Raw genomic sequence first — 21,981 nt, forward strand, 5'->3', positions numbered from 1 at the left:
AATCGATGGCGACAACGAGATACTTTCTATTTCTAGTGGCTTGAGGGAAAGGGCTGAGGAGATCCATGCCCCACTTGGCAAAGGGCCAAGGGCTGCTAAGGGTTGACAGGGTTGTGGCTGGTCAGTGGGAGATGTTGGAGTGTCTTTGGCACCAGTCGCATTTCCGCACCAACTCAACTGCATCCTTCTAAATTGTTGGCCAGAAATACCATTTCCTTAGTGCTTTTTGGACCAAGGCTTTGTCTCCAAGGTGGTTTTCGTAGATGCCTTCATGAATCTCTTGAAGCACGTGCTCACCCTCCTCTCGAAGGAGGCATTAGAAGTAGGGCAAGTTGAAAGATCTTTGGTATAGCTTCCCTTCAAGCAAAGTGTAGTGGGCGGCTTGCCTTCAGATTCGTTGGGCCTGGTTTCTGCCTTTGGGCAACTGCTAGGTCGGGAGGAAGGCAATGATGGGATCCATCCAGGATGGCTTGGCTTGTACTAAGAGTATTTGGGCTTCTTTGACGGAAGAGCGAGCTAACTTCATCACGCAGACAGTGCGACCGAGGGCTGGGCTAGAGGTGCCTGTCAATTTTGATAGGGCGTCAGCTCTCATTTTCTCAGATCGCGGGACTTGTCTCAAGGAGAAGTGTTGGAAGTGGCGAGCGAGCTCTTACACCTTGCCTAGGTATTTGGCCATGCTTGGTTCCCTGGCCTCGTACTCACCGTTGACTTGGTTCACCACCAACTAGGAGTTGCTGAAGATCTCAATGTGTTGGAAGTTAGGGTTTGTCACTAGTTGTAACCTGGCGAGGAGGGCTTCGCACTTGGCTTCATTGTTGGATGTCAAGAAGTCAAATCTTAATGCGTATTATACTTCGGTGTTGTTCAGGGTGAGGAGTATGAGGCCGGCTCCACTTCCCTCGGAATTGGATGATCCATCAACAAACAACTTTCAGGTAGGTCGAGCTCCCTCAACCAGTCGAGGCCTTTCTTCTGGGTCTTCCAGGGGTTGGTCGGCTGAAGGTACACACTGCCACGAAGTCAGCCAAGGCTTGTGCTTTGATTGTAGGTCTCGGCTGGTACTAGAGGTTGAACTCAAATAGCTCGACGGCCCACTTAATTAGTCATCCTGAGGCCTCTGGCTTGGTGAGGACAGCTTTGGGGGGTTGATTAGTCAGGATTGTGATAGTGTGGGATTGAAAGTACGGCCTGAGCTTCTTGGTCGAGACTACCAAGGTGAAGGCTAGCTTCTCCACCTCGGGATATCAGGTCTCAGTGTCATAGAGAACCTTGCTGATGTAGTAGATTGGTCTTTGTACTCTATCTTCTTTGATCAGTACGAGCTGTTGGCCTTGTCCCTGGCTGATAGGTACAAGTACAAGACATCTAGGAGTGGCCGAGTGAAGAGGGGAGGTGAGGTGAGGTAGGACTTCAACTCTTCAAAGGCGTGCTGACACTCTTCCATCCATTAGAAGTTCTTTAGTTTCTTGATGTCCCGGAAGAAGGGTAGGCAGCAGTCGGCCAACTTCGACATGAAGGGGCTAAGGGTAGCCACTTGGCCAGTAAGTCTTTGAGTTTCCTTGACCGACCAAGGTGGTGCCATATCCAGTATAGCTCAGACCTTCTCTAAGTTAGCCTTTATACCTCGTTGGGTGACGACAAAGCCTAAGAACTTGCCTGATGTGACGCCGAAGGCACATTTGTTGGGGTTGAGCTTCATGTTGTATCTCCGCAAGGTGTCGAAGGTCTTGTCTAGGTTCGAGGTGTGCTGGTTGGCCTTCAGGCTTTTCACCACCATGTCATCCATGTAGGCTTCGACGTTCCTCCCCATCTGGTCCTTGAAAACTTTGTTAACAAGGCGCTGGTAGGTAGCCCTAGCATTCTTGAGGCTGAAGAGCATGACCTTGTAGCAGTACGTGTCATGCTCGGTGATGAATGAGGTCTTCTCCTCGTCCTTGGGGTGCATCTTGATCTGGTTATATCCAGAGAAGGCATCCATGAAGCTGAGTAGCTGGTACCCTGCGGTGGTGTCGACAAGGTGGTCTATTGGTGTGTCCAGAAGCTGGTACCCTGCGGTGGTGTCGACAGTAGTGGCTAGGCGAACTACAAGCAGGAACCCCTCGTCTTGCCTGGGCGTTCTCCTCTTCCTCTACCCTTGAACTTCTCAAGAACAGCCTTCCATCTTACTTGGGGGTAGAATCCAACCCAAAATAACATAAAAGAAAATAAAGAAAACGAAAGGGATGGCTGATCAAATCCAGTGGCGGTAGTTGCAGATTGACTGGACTGCTTGTAGGAACCCCTCCTGACACGATCTGGGCGTCCTTCCTTTCTATAACCCTTGAACTTCTCAAGAAACCTTAGCCTTGAATTGGGTGAATTGATCAACCCTTTCTCCAGGGCCCTTGGGGTCCTTTTTATAGAGAAGGGTGGACAAAACTAGGATTAGAGAGAAAGAGAGGGGTAGAAACTATGTTTTTGCAGAGATATAGGCACCCTAGGGTTGAGAATGGAGGGTTAGGATTGTTCTAAGGTGATCCTAAGGTTGAGAAGAGAAGGAGAGGGCACTCAATATTATGTAGGGCTAAGATTTGAGCACCAAGAATGGAGAAATGTGATTGGTTGGTGTGATGCGGCGCCCTAAGGTGATTGGTTGAGGTTTAAGGAGTGAGGTGTAAGGCTAGGATGTTGTATAGGGAGAGATCTAAGGGTATGAGGGGCTGCTAAGGCTTGGATGGTTGAGATTAGAGGTTAGGAGAGAGTGGAGGGTGGAGATTTGATAGCCTAGGGCGGCTAGGGTTTGTTAGAGGTGAAAAGAATGAGTGGGGAGGCGCCCTAGGGTTTGCTAAGGAGAGGGGAGTATGCTAATATAGTAGGAGGGGCGCCCATCTGTGCTTAGTTTTTCACAGAAACACCCCCTCTCTCAGCTGGAATTCACACCAACTTCCAAAAAACTGCATTTAGGCCTGAAACTTCCCCAGTTTTCCCCAAGATTTGCACAAGGACCCTCAAAGGTCACAATATTGAATTTAACTAGGAAAAGAGCACATTTTGACTATTCTAAGGCCTAAAATACCCCTGAAATGATGCCCTTAAGGCATTAAAATATAGATTTATCATCTATCCTTGGCAAAGGAAAACTGTCTTTGGGGCAAGCTCGGTTGAGGTCTGTGAAGTCAATATAGATTCTCCATTTCCCATTAGCTTTCTTTACCATAATCACATTTGACAACCAATTAGGGTAGTGTACCTCTCGAATGAAGCTGACGTCTAGAATCTTGTCAACTTCCTCTCCTATAGCCTTCCATTGCTTAGATGCAAAGTTCCTCTTTTTTTGCCGAACTGGCCTAGAGCTCGGGTCCATGCTCAACCTGTTAGTAATGACTGAAGGGTCAATTCCGGGCATGTTAGCGGCAGACCAAGTAAAGACGTCGGCATTAGTTCTGAGGAAATTTATCAGCTCGGACAAACTCTTTGGGGGAAGATTGGACCCGATACGGATAATCTTTTCGAGCTTGGCCTCGTCTAGGGGAACCGAGACAAGGTCCTTGGCTAGCTGGCCTTGGCTCGCTAGTTCCTCCCTGAGGTCGAGGCCCTTCAGTGGCAGGGCTTCCTTATTCTTAGCCTTCAGTGTTGCCACGTAACACTGGCAAGCGACTTGCTGATCCCCTCGAATGACTCTGACGCCTTGTTCGGTAGGGAATTTGAGGGCGAGGTGGTAGGAGGAGATGGCTGCCTTCAGTGCATGGAGGGTCGGCCTCCCAATGATGGCGTTGTAGGGGGAGCCGATCCTCACAACCAAGAACTCATTCATTATTGTCACCTGTTGAGGTTCTGTCCCTACCGTGACGGGTAGGGTGATTCTTCCTTTCGGTCTGACCACGTTGCTGGAGAAGCCGACGAGTGGCACGCCGGCGAGCTAAAGGCACTTGAGCGCCAGTTTCATCTTTTCATATGCGTCGTGGAAGAGGATGTCGACCGAAGAGCCGCTGTCTACCAGAATCCTCTTCACCATAAAATTTGCTATGACGACCAAAATCATGAGCGCGTCATCATGGGGGACTGAGATCCCCTTCAAGTCCTCATCTGTGAATGCAAGGATTCTTGCTTCGGCTTCTTGGGAGCCGGTCATTGGATGTTTGGCGTAGGTCTTGCAGGCCAAGGCCGAGGCTCCACCTGAGGCCGTGCCCTGGCAATGATGTCTATGACGCCAGCTAATTGTTGGTGCTATTGCTGCTATTGCTGCAAGGAAGAGGCCCTGGCCTCGCCTCCAACATACTTCTTAAGGTGGTCGCGGCGGATGAGGGACTCTATTTTGTTTTTCAACTCATAGTAGTTCACAGTGTCATGGCCGGTGCCGCGGTGGTACTTGTAGTATTTCTTTGGCTTCCCCCTCTTGGAGTTCCTCTTTATCTTCTCCGGCCACTTCATGTACTCCTCCTTCCCAATCTGCATTAGGATTTGCGTCCGAGTGGAGTTGAGTGGCGTATATTGGTTGTAAGCCAGGGCCGAGGCTGGTGGTTTCTTGATGTCCTTGTTGTTGTTGCTACCACTATTGCGGTTGTCTCCATTCCTTCTCTTCTTCTCTAGGCCTCTGTGGTGGCGGCCGGCCTCTCCTTCCTGACGATCGTCGACTGAGGCCTCCTCGGTGACGATGTACTTTTGAGCCTTCTTCAGAAATTTCACCTTGGACTTCGGAGGGGTCTTGGCTACCAAGCACTTGAGGGCCGAGCCGGGTAGGAGGCCGTTAATGGAAGCATGCATGGAGACCATGGAGTCAAGGTCTCAGACCTCGATCTCTTCTTTCTTGAAGCGGTCAATGTAGGACCGCAGACTCTCGCCGCGCTTCTGTTGGATGACCATCAAGGAAATGACGCTCTTCTAGCATCGCTTGCTGTTGATGAAGTGAGCGAGGAAGAGGTTGGAAAATTGCTCCCACAAACCGACGAAGCGAGGAGGGAGCCCGAAGAACCATTGGTAGGCTGCCCCTTTGAACGTTGCCTAGAAAGTCCGACACGTCAGGGCATTGGAGTATCTATAAAGGAGCATGAGCGCCTTGAAACTCTCCAAGTGGTCATCCGAGTCGGTGGTCCCATCATACATCTCTAGCTGGTGCCTTGAAGTGCGAGGGGAGAGACTCGAGAATGATGTCCAAGGTGAAGGCATCCATCCTCCCAGACGGATGGCTCTGGATAGCTAAGGCCTCTGTTCGGCTCTCTTTGACTTGGCGGAGCTCGTCCTTGACGGCTTCGAGCTATGCTTGGAGGTCGACAACTCATTGGTTGAGGGGGGCCTGTGCCCCGTCCTGGTCCTCTCGGACTCGGCGGGGGTTGGCCCAAACCCCTGAATACTCTAATGTGGGCTCGTGTCCATTCCTTCTGACCCGCTTGTCATTCAGGAGGTCTCGGAGAGGTCCGAGACGTGTGAGGGAGAGGCGTGGCATCGGCGACCCTTTGCCCTCGAGAGGGGGCTGTGATGGCCTGACCGCTCGCTTGACTAGCGTGCCAGCTACTAGTGGACTCTGAGGGGTCGGCCCTGTTGGACCTGACTGGGCCGATGGCTAAGGGATCCGGAGACGCACACTCGCCATGGTGCCCCAGGCTTCGGGCGGGGCGGCCACCTTGAGGGCGGCCTCCTGCTGAGCGCCCCACATTGTCTAGCCTTTGTGCGAGGTTATCGAAACGTTCAAGGGCCACTTGAAATTGGTCCATCGTGACTAGGTTCTGAGCATTCCTGGTGTTTCTTGCCATGTCGGCTATAGTTTAGGCTTAGGAGTTGATTCTCTTAGATTTATAGGAGTTTAATTGAGGGAAGTCTTAGTGACGGTTCTCACAGACGGCACCAATTGTTGCCGGTCAAAATGGGTTGAGGGCAGCACAGTCAATTTACTCCCAAGCCGAGGTGCCGAGGAGCGGTGGAGGAGTCCGAGATCTCAAGGAGCCAAGGACTGGTATGTCGATCCTACACGGAGTGAAAGTAGGAGGACATCAGAGACCCCAAGTTGGTACCCGAGGCGAAGACTCCGACGGTCAAGTTAGTACGGGGGAGGTGCGAAGTGGATGAGGTATGAGGTGCGAGTACTCAAACAAGGTCACGAAGGGAGCTAAATGTTCTCAAGTTCTTGTTCTTGAGTCTGAGTTCCAATCCCTTACCTTAATGAGGTTGGCTCCTATTTATATTTGAGGCCGCTTGGAGGTAGGTGATCTCGGACGGCTTGGATGCAGTCCGTACGCGGGGAGCGTGGTCATTCGAGGTCGCCAGGTGACTCTGCGCTATTGGTTTCGGAGAACCTACCGGGCTTTGTTCTACGTGCGCCCTAATTGAGTCCGCTCTGAATGCCACCACCTAACACATGCCGGTTATTGCCAGGGCCACATGCACCTACAACAGCCACTATTCCTGGGTCAAATGGTCTGACCATCCGGTCCAAACCCCAGTTAGATATGGTTTTGGGGTTCAAAACCGGATCTGGAGCCGTAACTATAGTTCCTGGGTCAACCAGTCCGACCTTCCGGTCCAGTTCGGTTACCATACATGCATACCCAGGCCAGGTGGTCCAAAGTTCAGCACACCCTAGCAAATGATCAAAAACTGTATGTTTCCATGATCAGTAAGCGTGCTTTGGTAGCTAGCTAGCGATGACTAAGAACTCTAATATCTACACGGAGCGTGTCCACAGTCTATTTGATGGAGATGTTACATAGTAGGGTTCCAACTAAGGGCGCATTGGGTCCTTGTCTACCTAGATGATGATCAACGATTCATGAATTCTTGTCCTGCACTCCTGCCTGTATGGCTGTACTAAAGTAGACGTCCTGTTTCAATGGATAACAGATACAATTGTTTGTTTCAAAATTAATGACGTTTCTTGGGTTAGGCGACAACTGCGACCTCTGTGGTTTGTACCCTTCCCATACGTCACATTGCATAAGGCTCTGGGTTCACCTTCACCATTGAAGTGAAAAAGTTCTGTTGGAATCCTAAAAAGAACTACAGAAGTAAAGTAGAATACGGAACTGGAGAAGTACTGTAGAAACAGAAAAACAAAAAGGCAGCAGCTTAAATTAAAGTTTACTGGTTAAAATCTCATCGGACCAGCTCAGGCTCTAGCCTCTAACTTCAAGATTAATTGTATTTGGATTAGAGTTGGAAATAAATTAAGCTCTGCCTCTTAATTAAGGTGAGGTGACTGAAGTCACTGACTGAAATGACTTGTGTCTTAATAGTCTTATAGTGAACGAAACTATCATATTAATAAAATATTTATAAATATAATTATAGTAATCGATCTGATACATCATTCAGTCATTAATGAGCTCATAACCTAGCTATGCTTAATAAGTTATCCACTAAAAGGCAATAAGTCATTCAATTCAGCCTCTCCAGCCGTTTCAAATAGTCCCTAATTGAGAGCTAGTCATCTGATCAAGTTCTCAACTGGTTGGTCCCATTCATCTGACTGTCAGACCATTGACACTCATGGGACATTAACTTAATTTCAAGATTCATTTTGTAACGAAGAAAAAAATTATATTCATACGGCTCTGTGATACAACCTGATTTTTGTATTACTTGTATTTTGGTTTTTGAATCTGCTCCTGCTCATAACTGGATTCTGCCCTACTATGAAATCTTTCCACTGATACCCAAATTTCATTTTTCTATGAAAACCCATCCTAGCTTGTCTGAAATTTGAAAATCTATAGGGACAACTCCATTTCCAACTCCATTAATCCATAGACACTCTTAAGTAAGACCCATCAAAACACATGTTTTTCTACTAATAAGCAAAGACTCTTTCTCTAACTCATTATTCTGGAGAGAGAGAGAGTATTAGAGAAAAACTTGCAGCTAATCCGTGATATGGCTAGTACAAATAAGGTACATACACTTCAATTAATTAATCGAAGTCGTGTTCAAAATAGACTAGGAACCCCCCACAACCCTCCAAAGATTGTGATAATTTATCTCCACCCAAGCACAGGACAAACAGATATAGATAGGAAAAAGTGAAAGAAAAAAAAGGCAAGAAAACAACAACAGAACCTCCACCACCACCGACGCACCTCAAAAACACCGCCTGACCCTTTTCAGGTACAGAGCTCACGGGCGATACCCAACCTCGAATTTGGCACATCGATAAGCAACCGATGGTTCTGCTGCTGCATGTTCGCAATCACGTTCAGTACAGAGTTGACATTGTCCGGTGCAGCTGCCATGGCTAAACACGTGATGCTCCCTGCCGTGCTGTGTATCAACATGTTGTCCAGAGGCAACGTCACGTTCATCCCCGTGAAGTGGAACGTTATCGCCGGTGCGACGATGGGCACCGTGTAGCACGTATCAAACCCACCCAGAGACGTCACGTTTGCACCCTTGATTCGTCTCCTGAACTCGTCTCGTAGTGCTGTGTAGGCCGGCGCTACTAGCCTTGTGAAGACCGTGCCTGAGTCGAAGATGGTTCCCGCTCCGGTTGCCTCGTTGTAGGCCAACGCGCTTGGGGGGATGTCCAGGAACTTGCGTCCGACGCTAATGCCGATCATGTTGACGTAGTAGAGGGAGGACCTTCGTGGGTTTCTTAGGAGAGGGGTGGTCTTAATTCTCTTTGGTTGAGCCACTGGGCCCAGTCTTAACGATCCAGAGAAGTTGAGGGATTTGAAGCTAGGTAGGCAGTAGGAGAAGGTGGACTGGTATAGGTCTTGGGTTTGAGAGAGTAGGGACAAGGGGCCTCGGCCGAGGCCAAGGAGGCCTTGGGGTGGCGCCGAGCTTCCAATGACGCTCGAGAGGCAGCCGAAGGAGTAGTCGGGGACTGGGTCGGTGGCAAGTGTCAATGTGTCTTGTGAGACAGTGGCAGCGATGGTGGATGAGCCGTATGTGAGGTTGAAGGAGCAAGCCGTACCGGCGCAGGTTGGGTTGGGCACCTGCTTGCACTGAGGAGATTGACAGCCAACAGTCTTGTAAGTGGTAGACAAGTTTGCTACGAAGACATTAGAGGAGCAGCCAACGCACCCACTGCAGGGTATCCACGCGGCGTCACTGCTAGTGTCCATGGCCATAAGCAGTGTCTGAGCTGGTGTGCCAAGTTTAGCCCTGACAATGTAGGTAGGAGTCTGAAGGAGCTGCCTACCGGAAGCTATTGGCACGATGGACCTCTTGGCAACGAGGCTGGACAGATATTGAAGCCTAGCTTCATCCTTTGCGGCCATGTCGAGCACAGTCTGTTCCCATGAGAGCTGTCTCGAGGGCCGGAAAGGGGAGCATGGGCTGTAGATGTGCATGATTTGGAGGGTGGAGCCATGGTCAGGTAAGTCACATTTGTGGACGGACCCTTGGGAAGGGTAGATGCAGAGGATGGTTATTAGTAGGAGGGAGGAGAGAAAAAGGGGAGGCCTCATGGCTTGAGGGGAGAAAGAGATGCTGAAATGATTTTTTGATGGATGCGAGAGAGTGTGTGTGTGTTAAGAGTGTTTATATATGATGATGGGAGAGCTATATGGTGGGGGAATGTGTTGAGTGTGGGTCATTTGCTAACAGACTGTAATCCATTGTCTATAAAATGATGGGCCTCTTATGCATCTGTCTTCCATATAGATGGATATTTTATTTTATGTCCATCATTATTTCCCATTCTTATGTGGGCATGGGGCATGAGAGAGAGAGAATACATGCATGGCAAATTATAGATGATGGACATCTCCCTCCATATAGCATATATAATTAATAGAGCAATAGAAACGTTAATTTGAGTGTGATCAAATGGGTGTGAACAGAAAATGCTGGTAATTAATGAGAATTGAGAATATTCTCTGTACACCCTTGCTGTCATTGGTCTGAACATTTCAGTTGGTAGGTCATTCCCAGTTTTCTTGTCTTATTCTTTGGGTTTTATCTATTTATTTATGCCAAATTCACGGGCAGAGGGCTAGTAGTAAGGAGGGCTGGAATTCAGAATTCTGCATCGTATGTATCGTACTTGTCCGTTTATTTATTTATTTTAGGGGAGGAGTGGTCTGGTTGGTTGTCATGAACCCGTATTCAAGTAAGAAAAAACAGTATTTAAGTGACAGAAAGTACAGAAAAGCCCTAATTTCTTTTTAGAGTTGAGCAAGATGCTTTAAGAAATTATATATCAAATAGTAATTTCTCAAAATTAACCCACTCCAACCTGTTAATTACCATATTTCATTAACAAATCTGCTAACTTTTCTATGAAATTTATGAATAATTTGGCCAGTTCCAAACTGGAAGAAAGAACAGGAGTACCAAGAGCCATACCAACTGACTTCTTCAAGTGTGCATAGGAATGAACTTTTAAGTTAAGAAAATCAGATTGGCCATACTGAACCGACCAGCATTCTTAATGACTTGTGGGGAGCAAGGCTGACCCAATTGGGTTCGTTTTACTAATCCAGGCTTGATTGATCTATTTTCAATTGTTACTTTGGGTTTGATATAGCGAAATTTAGATTGTAATACACCTTCAGATTAGAGCAGAAAATAGGACTGGTTGGACTAATGGAGTTGGCCAAAAGAACTGGTTCTGGATTGTGGACCACCCATGGTAGGGCATCTAAATGGCGACAAATCTAGATTTGGGCTTCCATACTTTATCAACTATTATAATATTATAATTTAGACTGTTTTCAAGAATCCTAGGAAGCACATCTTTCTCTCTCTCGTGAAGGTGGTGTCTCTTTCTGAATATCAATAACATATAAACTACATTCTTTATATATTTAAACAAATAAACTACAGTCATTAGCATTTGAGTATTCTGTTTAGTTTGTTTATGAGATGATTTTATGATTGTAACTAGTCAAGAAGTTGGTTGATTATTTTAAAAAGCAATTGAGATGGTGGGGAAAAGGAAAAAAAAAAAAAAAACAAGTGCTGTACAGATTTTTTGGTTTATGGGCATTTGTTTTTTAATTAACCTGACATTTAAATTCCCATTTTCTTGTCTATAGTAGGCAAAGATACAGGTTGCACACAACCCCTCTTGCTTGTTTTCTTGTCAACTAGGATCACTGGGAAAACAGTGCATATATGCACTTCTTTTTAGTGTGGTGCATATATATATATATATATATATATATATATATATATATATATATATATATTATGTGCGTTTAAACTTCTTCATCCAAAAAGAAAATTAAGGTCTGAATTGATTTTAAATTTGAAAATGATAATTTAATAGGGTAGAGATGTTTGGCATTATTAGTAAACTAGTGAATGACTTATTATATATATATAAATATATATGAATAAAAATTAATGATTTTTATTACCATTTTTTATTATTGTTTATAAACTACCATTTTTTAAGACACTCATACAGTCTACAAGTCCACATAAATTGATCCTTATATGTCAAACCAGCAAAATTATACGGGTCACTAAATTCAACTTGAACCATTTATTACTTTAATTTAACAATTATTATTATTATTATTATTAGGGAAAAATCCCGATAGGTATCTTATACTTTTGGTCAAGTGTCAATTTTGTACCCGAACTTTAAAACACAACAATCTAGTAACCAAACTTTCATTTTGTGACAATCTAATACCTACCGTTAATAAACCATCAGTTATGTATATCACGTGACCTCATGTGTGATTTAAGACTTTTAAAAATGTCAAAACTATCCTTGGACATTGTTCATCATCTTCTTTCTCAAGAAAATGAAACAGAGCCCAAACACACTATTCATAATCTTTTTTCTCAAGAAAATGAAGATCAAGTTCTGGGAACCCAAATCTCTTGATGGAGTTGAAGCCTCCATCCATCACCAGACAAATGTTCTTCATCACACCGAAGAATGCTTACAACAATGGCTTCGGCCATGCCCGGTTCCACCCAACAACACCACCGAAAAAGCTTTTCATCAGTAGCCTAGTATTAAGCCCTTAACCTTACAATATTGGAGTGCTTAACGTGCCCGATCGCCTGTATCTCCGCTCCGCTGCAAATTCTTTATACCTCTGCCCTCCACCTTCACCCAATCTCCTCACCGCCATCGGAACGTGCAGCTACAACTGTCGAAATCTTTTCTCTTCCAGTATTCATCTTCCCCTTCGTTCGAACAGAATTGCAGCGGCGCTGGCACCCCTCTCAGTCCAATCTCTTCCCCTTCTCTCCTCCTCTTTTCTTCTTCTTAACCCATGTCTCCAAAGCTCACTAGTTCAGGACCGTCAATGTTCATCCTCAAAAGTTGTCCACGTCAACACAAATGCAGTTTTTATGAACTGTTCCTGGATTTCTCTCTCCCCCAACGAGAATCTCCTATTTTACTGTTCATCTTCTTCCTTGAGACAGTGGCAGTGATAGAGCTCCCAACACAGAGTAGCGGTAGCAACCTCATCAAACTCTCTCACATTCTCTTATTTCCTCTCTTTCTCTCCGCTTCTCTTCTCCCATCCTCTTCCTCATTCATTTTTTTTCTCTCCTTTCCACAGACTACCGCCTCTTCCCTTGTTACAGTCACTTCAGCCAAACCGGCGTTGCAACTCCTAGCAGTGGCGACATTCTTTTCTTTACTCATTTTCTTCTTCTTCTTCTCTCCTACGTTGCCCCCAACCGCCTCAAAGACACCGTTTCCCCCTACTGCTGTCGCTGCTGCTTTGAACCATGAGTCTTTGGCTCATGACATCATCGGGGTGCAAACAAGTTGTGCCGCCATGGCTGCACTGAGGCATGTCACAGCGTTGGCAATTGTTGCGGTTCTGCACTGAGGCTCACAACATCATTTTCAAATATTGTTCATCTTCTCCACAGAGAAGCAGAGCGGCGGCAGATCTGAACCCGTTCTACATTCCTAACTTCTATTCGCTGCTGCAACTTCCGGTGGCAGATCTGAACCCGCGATGGTTTCTCTATCGTTTCTTCTACCTCCCTCTTTTTCTCCCACTTCCGGTGGCAGAGACGCAATAACTTACGACTTAATATCGGGCTCTCTTTGCCCTTGTTATGATAAAATCCCAAGTTGCAGCATCCAACTCCGGTCAACATTCAATTTTATGGTTCATTTCCGGTATTGAGGAGTTTACACAGGAGTTAGGTTGGGAGTTTACATTTGAAGGGTATTTTTGTCTTTTTATATGCTACTTAATGGCCGGTTAACACCGGATACTAGATTGTCGCAAAATGAAAGTTTGAGTGCTAGATTGTCGCAAAATGAAAGTTTGAGTGCTAGATTGTCGCATTTTAAAGTTCGGGTACTAAATTGGCACTCGACCTAAAGTACAGGGTACCTATCGGGAAATTTCCCTTATTATTAATTTATTTTATTATTTAATTTAATTTTTTGTTATATAGTAATAATATTAACTAAATTTGTAATATTTAAATATTTACTTAAAATATTCTTTCCAACCGACTATAATTATTATATAATAGATTTTTTATTTCATATTTTGAATTTAAGAATAAACATTAATGATTTGGCTTAACAATTTTAATGACTCTTAATAAATATTGATTCTTATTTATTATGGGGCATGCTTTGAATAAACATTAATGATAATTGATAATTGTTATTTCATTTTTTATTATTTACTTAATTAAGTACTTGATGATGATGATGATGATAATGATTATTATTATTATTATTATTATTATTTCTAAAAATAATTGATTGTTATTATTATTTACTTAATTCAGTAATTTTCAGTAAGTAATTATTCAATTTAATTTGAATTATTTCATTTTTTAATTATTTATAATAGACATTTAGGATAGTCTATTTATTTCATTTTAAATTTGAAAATGATAATTTAATAGGGTAGAGATGTTTGGCATTATTAGTAAATTTCAACTAAAAGTCCAAAACATTGTTAGAATAATTTTAAAAACATTAATCCACCTTTTAAATGTCTTATTTTGAAACTATGAAAAAAAAATACTCTATTAATTTTTATGTGAAATTGATGTATGAGCAATTAATTTTGTCTCTTTTATAGTGAACACATATTTTTCCATCCCTTATACCTAACATATTCCAACGTAGATGGGAAGGGAAACTAATAAGGTCCAATGGCATGGTCTAATCTGTGCTTGCCATGTGGCCATGAACAAAAGAGCATTCTTCAAAATTTGCCAATGACTTGTGTTAGACCTAGACTAGGGGTGATTATTTGTGTTCAGGCCCGGCCCGAGCCTGGGCTCACATCAGACCCGCAAATTTTAGGGTCGGGCTTGGGCTTAATACTTCAAGCTCGGCCTAGGCCAACCCGGCCCGCATATGTTTAAACTTACACATTTTGTGTATAATGTATACATATGTATACATGTTATTTTACATTATATTATATATTTTATATATAAATATTATAACATGACATGTATAATTTATATTATACGTAATGTTTTATATTATATAATGCATAAAATAAGTTTATATGAATGTTATGTCATTTAATATAAAATATTATAGATATATAATGTTTTATATATGAGTGACATTGGCCCAAAATTAGGCCCGATCCGACCTGGGCCCATATAGACCTGGGCTAGGGCTTATGTTTCAGGCCTGGAACCTCGGGTTGGGCCGGGCCCGAGCCTAAGCTATAGCCCTTATCATAAGTGCAAAGCCCGGCCTAGGACCGGCCCGGCCCGACCCATGATCACCCTTTGTCTCTATATTAACATAAAACATTCAGGCCTGAGCCGAAGCCCACAGACCTAAATTCATGTCCAAGCCTAACTTAGAACGGGTCAAGCCAAGCCATCATGTTAGGCTACCCGACCCATGAACAGATCTAGTTAGACCCATAACCAAAGTCATCATTAGCACGTAACCCAACTAGATTAACCTCAACCTCACATTCCTCAAGCTAGGGATTAGATAAAGATATTCTGTGTGAACTCCTCAGCTTGCTGAGTTCAAATCTGCCCCCATTGAATTTCCCCCAAAAATGTCCCACATCACATCCCAAACCGTGTATTGGGAGCATCTCCCAATGGCAAGTACAAGAGATGTTCTCAATGCACACTAACATGTGCGTGTGGAGAGTTTTTGGGGCGCATTCTGTGGGGGCAGATGTGACAGCTTGCTGGCTTGGGAAGTCATCTTTGAAACTCCACCAAGAGCACAACTCTCTCCCCTCTTCTTTAAAAATAGCCAAACACCACGACAAATAAGCTTGCACTCTAGTCTTCATTTTGCTCCTATGCTTTCTCTTCTTTTTTTTTTTTTTGCTTTTCTTCACTCATCTCAGTCACCTTAGATTAATTTGGCATGGTTTTCGAACCACCATTGACCCGAACAGTCGGACCATTCGGCCCAGAAACTGTCCTGGCAACTGGTTCCATTTTATGCCAAACCCGGTCTTTGTCCAAAAACCATTGAATCGGTCAATGATTCATTGACTCGGGTGGTCGAATCGTTGATCTGTCGACCTGTTCAACGCTTTTGGCTGTTTTTATTTTTAATTATTTTTTATTGTCGGAACGGGCCATCCGTTCGAACCGGACAGTTGAACCGCAAACCCAGAAACCGGTGACCAGAACGATTCCATTTCTAGGTCGCTTTTTAAAACCATGTAATTTGGCATCACCTCGTCTAATTATTGACTTGAGCATTGGAGGGTTCTCCCCCAAGGACACACCTCAAGAATTCTAGCGTTATTTGCGCTTGTAGGTCTATCCAAAAGCAACTTGGTTTGGATTTCCTCACGTTTGCTCATTCAATTTCCGATCTCTCTCTTATTGCAGGTCCAAACAACAACAATATTGGTGTCGAGTATTTCCATTCTATCTGGTGATAGGTCAAGGATCTCGTCACCCTAATCCACCGTGATGCATTTATCTGAAAAGAAACCACTAGCATGATCAGACCCGACCCACCATGTAGGCATGAGCACCATGACAATTGATTTCAACAGCTACCCCACCAAGCCAACCACCATCCTCAAGCCTCCGACTCTCGAGCCCACCATCCTATCAACCCCCCTTAGCGCAACATTGCTCAAGACCCACTAAGAGACCAATATAATTGCCACAAAATCCTCATCCTCTAGGATTGTTGTAAAAAATAGTAAAGAGAGCAGATGAAACTTATCGTTGATTGCTTTCCAAGCTGAAGTTGCAGTGGCGCGAAGTTGTTGCAGGAACTCGAAACTGGGAATTGCAAGAAGATGGAAGGCTGAGTCGTGCCACTTGGTCACTCTCCTTAAAACCATATTTGCCCCCTATGGTGCAGTCGAGTGATCACAAACCGATCGCCAAGATAAAACAACCCATAGGCCATTGGTAGGCGTGCACTCGCTTACCAGACCTCTGCGAGTCACTGAAGATTAATGCTCAGATTTCTCAGAGAAAACAATAATGTTGAAAAATTGTGTGTGTGTGTGTGTGTGTGTTGATTGGGTCGGCCAACACTATTCTTATAGAGTGCTCTCAGACCCAAATGGACACAAATGTGTCCTTTTAGATAGGAGCCTCTTCAGAACAGTGCACTTGTTTGAAGAAGCACAAGGAGGAAGAAGAGAATGAAAAAAGAAAACAATTTATTTAAAAATTAAATTTGAATTTGAAGAGACACGTTTTAAAATTGAAAAAGTGTACTTCGGATAAAACAAAATGATTCAGTGCATCGCGTGCACATGCACAAACACACGCACCCGCACCCCAACCCGGCCTGGCCCGGCTCGGCTCGACGCGTGTGTGTGATAAGCACCCCCAACTCCCCTTCACATGCATGGAATATCTATAGTCCTCTCCTCCTATGGGTCCCTACCCATAGAGGGAGCAAAACTACAAATATACTCCACTCCTACTCCTTTTCCAAGCAATGTGGGACAAGGAGTTATTCAAGGGAGGAAAGGACAAAAAACAAGAGAGGGAGGAGAAAGATTCTTGTAAATTTGAATCTCTCTCCAACAATCCCCCACAAGATTCAAAATTACAAGAAGATTGAACAATCTAAGTATTGCAGTGAGAAAAGTATTCATGGTGATGTCTTTTAAACTTCAATCAACACTTAGGTATGACAGGCTATGCTACAGAGTACGGGTGGAGTCAAACTCCTTCAACCTTTCCCCTTATCGTAACTAGCTAACCGGCCAACCAACTCAACTCACCAGTTCTTTAGTGGTTCTTTTGTTTTGGAATATTTCGGCCTTATTCCCCTTTTGGAATCATGAGTGTTTTCGAGAATCAGCCCTAGATCTCTCCTAGAAGCGGCGACACTTCACACTCACTTAGGTCAATTATTAGTATGCACTGCTCACATTATTCCTAACTGATTAAGAGCCTAATGCTCAACCTCCTCAATCTGCAGTGAGCACTATTTTATCTCGGCATCTGATATGGACACAAATGATAGTGCTTTCCCAAGTCATCTAGCGACTCATTTTTACCCATTCAACCTAATTCCAGGGATCTCCTTTAACATAGGTTGGTTGTCCATCACTAATGACTTTGTAATGGGCTTCAGCCCCATTCCTACCGATGCCTCATAAACCACCTTAGAAGTTTGTGGTTTAGTTAATGAATCTGCAAGGTTCTTTTCAAACCTTACAAAATCTAGAGTGATTGTACCTTCGCTGAGGTATTGTCTTACCAAGTTATGCCTGTGGATGTGCTTTCTTTTACCGTTGTATATCTAGTTCTTGGCTCTAGCTATTGCTGCTTGGCTATCACAATGGAGAGATATGGACGGAACTGGCTGCGGCCAAAGTGGTATATCTGCCAGCAAGTTCCTTAGCCAATTCTAGTGCAATGAACTCGGCCTCCGTTGTTGAACTTGTATTTCATGACTGCTTTACCGATTTCCACGATACTGCTCCTCCACCTAGAGTAAACACATATCCACTGGTGAAAGTACTATCCTTTGAAACTAAAATCCAATTTTCATCAGTAAAGCCTTCTAAAACAAGGGGAAAACCTGAGTAATGTAAACCAAAGTTTATGATTCCTAAATATTTTACTAATCTTACTAAAGCTTCCCAATGTTCATTTCTGGGATTATTAGTATGCTGACTTAATTTTCCCATGGCTATGTCTGCTCTTGTACAGTTCATTAAATAAGATAAAGATCCAATTATACTTGCATGCTCCTTCTGTGAAATGGGTCATCCTACATGTTTCTTTAAGTGAATATTACAATCAAGAGGTGTTTTAACCGGTTTACAATCATAGTGTCCAAATTTCCTAAGAATACTCTCTACATAATGTGATTGGGAGAGAATGAAGTTTCCTTGTTCTTTATGGATTTTAACCCCCAAGATTACATCAGTCACACCCAAGTCCTTGGTATCAAATTTGGACATTAGAAATTGTTTCGTTTCTTTTACTACCTCTAGACTAGTTCCCATTATTAGCATATCATCAACATATAGACAGATCATGACTCCTATATTATTTTCAAATTTGCTATAGACACATCTATCAGAATCATTTCTGCCATATCCATTAGTTACTAACACATTATCAAATTTTTCATGCCATTGTTTGGAAGCTTGTTTTAAGCCATACAGAGACTTAATTAATTTACATACTTTATTTTCTTGTCCTGGCATTATGAATCCTTTAGGTTGCCTAATGTAAATTTCTTCCTCTAATTCCCCATTTAAGAAAGTTGTTTTCGTATCCATTTGATGAACTACTAGTTTGTAAATGGATGCGATTACAAACAAAACCCTAATCTTGCAACCGGGGAGTAGGTGTCAAAGAAGTCTACATCATTCTTTTGTCTAAACCCCTTAGCAACTAACATGGCCTTGAATTTATCTATTGTGCCATTTGGTTTTAGTTTTTTCTTAAAAATCCACTTACAATCTAGTGCCCTAGTTCCAGGTGGGAGATCTACAAGTTCCCAGGTGTGATTAGTGACTAAGGAGTCTATTTCACTTTTTATGGCTTTTTTCCAAAATACTGCATCAGGTGAAGTTATAGCTTCCTGATAGGTTACTAGCCCTTGTCCACCAGAAATGTGAACATTCTGTAACCCAAGTTTGTTCTCTTCTTTGTCTTTTACTTCTTCTTAAGTCTGGGTCTTGCCTAAGTGAAGTACTGGTTCCTTGAGCATTCACTTGTTCTTGGTTTCTAACTTGGTTTTGGGAAGGTTCCCTATTTAATGTTTCTTTTCTCCAAGGAAAGATGTGCTCAAAGAACTCTGCATCTCAGGACTCTATTAGTGTGTAATTTTCGACAACATTTTCAATTGTTTTAATTACGAGGAACCGATAAGCCGCACTGTTTTGTGCATAGCCAATGAACACACAGTCATAGGTTTTTGGTCCTAATTTCTTTCTTTTAGGTTCAGGTATTCCAACCTTTGCTAGGCAGCTCCAAACTTTTAGATAGTTCAAACTAGGTTTCCTGTTATGCCAAAGTTCAAAGGGAATCTGTTCTTTCTTCTTAGGTGGTATTCTATTATATAAGTGACAAGCCGTTAGGATTGCTTCCCCCCACAAATTTAGAGGTGCACCTGAACTAATTAGCATTGCATTCATTATTTCTTTTAGTGTTCTGTTAAATCTTTCTGCAACTCCATTAGATTCAGGTTGATAGGGAGTTGTGGTTTCATGTATGATTCCATTTTCTTCAAAGAATTTTCTAATGGTTTGTCCATCATACTCAGTTCCTCTATCTGCTTTAAGTCTTTTTATTTTCTTTCCTAACTAATTTTCTACTTCAGTTTTGTAGTTTTATGAAAGCTTGATCAGCCTTATCTTTTGATCTAAGTAGAATTACTTTTGCATATCTAGAGAAGTCATCTATAAAGGTTATATAGTATCTTTTTCCTCCTCTAGCTTCATGACATTTAAGGTCTCCTAGATTACTGTGAATAAGTTGTAACAATTCAGTTTCTCTTTGTACAATTTTATGAGGTTTCTTAGTGAATTTTGCTTCTACAGATACTTGGCATTTTTCATCTGTAAAGTTAATAGGAACATTCAAAACTCCTAATTTACATAATCATTTTAAATAAGGAACACTACAATGCCCTAGTCTAGCATGCCAAATATCAAAAGATTCAAAAATATAAGCAAACGAAGAAGCAGTTTTATTCATAATAATATCAGAGATGTTCAATACAAATAATCCACCAGCATTGTACCCTTTTCCAATAAATACATTATTTTTAGTCAACATGGCCTTGTTTGCTTCAAATGTGAGTTTTAGTCCTACTTTGTTGAGGAGTGCTCCCGATACCAAGTTCCGTTGGATCTCCGGCACATGCAGTACATCATTCAACATTAGGATTTTTCTTGAATTCAGTTTCAGGAGCACCTTTCCTTTGTCGATGACCTTCAAAGTTTGTGAGTTTCCCATGAAGACTTGCTCTCCTTCAAACAAAGTTGTATACTCATAGAAGGAATTGCGGTTCCCACATATGTGCTTGGTAGCACCAATGTCCAGTACCCACTCCTTTGGCTTATCTACTAAGTTTACCTCAGTTACCATTGCTGCGATAACATCCTTAATCGGATTGACTTTCGGTTTCCTAGAGTCCTTCTTCTTTCGGTACCGGCAATCCTTCTTGTAATGTTTGGGTTTGCCACATACATAGCAGTTTCTTTTCTTTTGTAGTGTCCTTCCTCTTGTGCTTCATACTGGTCTTGAAATCATTCCATGTATGTGGTAGTTTCTTTATGGGAGAACCAGCAATGAATTCATCTGGTAGTACTATGCATTCCTTAGTTAGTTCCCCCACAAGAACTTGGAACTCATCTATTTGAGCAGACACGTTCATGTCTTCTTTCATGATGAGGTGTAGGAAGTTGGCAATGACATATTTCTTGTTTCCGGAATTTTCTAGAGCATACTTAGTGTCCAATGCATTCCAGATTTCATAGGCATTAATTATAGGAAGAATAAACATTGTACAGTTCAATGGACAAGTAGTTTAGGATATGGTTGGTGCACAAGTGGTCAACTATAGTCCAATGTTCTGCAACAATAGAATGGGTTGGTTCCTCCATGTTTAATGGGTTCGGTTCAGTCAAAGCGAAAGCTACCCCTAACTATTCTAAGGCAAACAAAAGGCGTTGTCTCCAACGCTTGTAGTTGGTTCCATTGAAGGGTTCAATTTTAGAGAAATCAGGAACTGTTGATAGTATTTGGTTCCTCATGAAGGGGTTAGCAGAGATAGGTTCCATAAATATGGTTTTAAGAATGTTGTAAAAAACATTAAAGAGAGCAGATGGAACTTATTGCTAATCGCTTTCCAAGCCAAAGTTGCAGTAGTGTGAAGTTGTTGCAGGAACTCAAAACTAGGAATTGTAGGAAGATGGAGGGTTGAGTCGTGCCACTTGGTCACTCTCCTTAAAACCATATTTGCCCCCTATGATGCAGTCGGGTGATTGCAAATCGGTCGCCAAGATAAAATAGCCCATAGGCCACTAGTAGGCGTGCACTTGCTTACCAGACCTCCGTAAACCACTAAAGTTGATGCTCAGATTTCTTAGAGAAAACAAAAATGTCGAAAAATGGTGTATGTGTGTTGATTGGGTCGGCCAACACTATTCTTATAGAGTGCTCTCAGACCTGAATGGACACAGATGTGTCCTTTCAGACAGGAACCTCTTCAGAACAGTGCACTTGTTCAAAGAGGCACAAGGAGGAAGAAGAGATACGAAAAAAGAAAACAATTTATTTGAAAATTAAAATTGAATTTGAAGAGACGTTTTAAAATTGAAAAGGTGTAATTTGGATAAAACAAAATGATTCAGTGCACCGCCCGTACCCATACCTGTACCTACACCCTTGCCCCGACCTGACTTGGCTCGGCTCGCGTGTGAAAAGCACCCCCAACGCCCCCTCATATGCATGAAATATCTATAGTCCTCTCCTCCTATGGGTCCCTACCCATAGAGGGAGAAAAACTACAGATATACTCCACTCCCACTCCTTTCCCAAGCAATGTGGGACAATGAGTCATTCAAGGGAGAAAATGACAAAAAACAAGAGAGGGAGGAGAGAGATTCTTGTAAATTTGAATCTCCCTCCAACAAGGATCACAACCAACCTAGTTAGGGACGGATATAG

General features: G+C 43.0%; 1 pseudogene across 1 annotated transcript; it reads right to left on the reverse strand.

Moving 5' to 3' along the window:
• Nucleotides 1-7,699: 7,699 nt before the first annotated feature.
• Nucleotides 7,700-9,503, reverse strand: LOC104606064 (aspartyl protease AED3 pseudogene; annotated as a pseudogene). Its single transcript, XR_016082067.1, has one exon. The product of XR_016082067.1 is annotated as an aspartyl protease AED3 pseudogene (transcript).
• Between the last annotated feature and the right edge of the window lie 12,478 nt (nucleotides 9,504-21,981).

Source organism: Nelumbo nucifera, chromosome 2 (genome assembly GCF_055504915.1).
Source record: "Nelumbo nucifera cultivar China Antique chromosome 2, China Antique-T2T, whole genome shotgun sequence".
Lineage (NCBI taxonomy): Eukaryota > Viridiplantae > Streptophyta > Magnoliopsida > Proteales > Nelumbonaceae > Nelumbo > Nelumbo nucifera.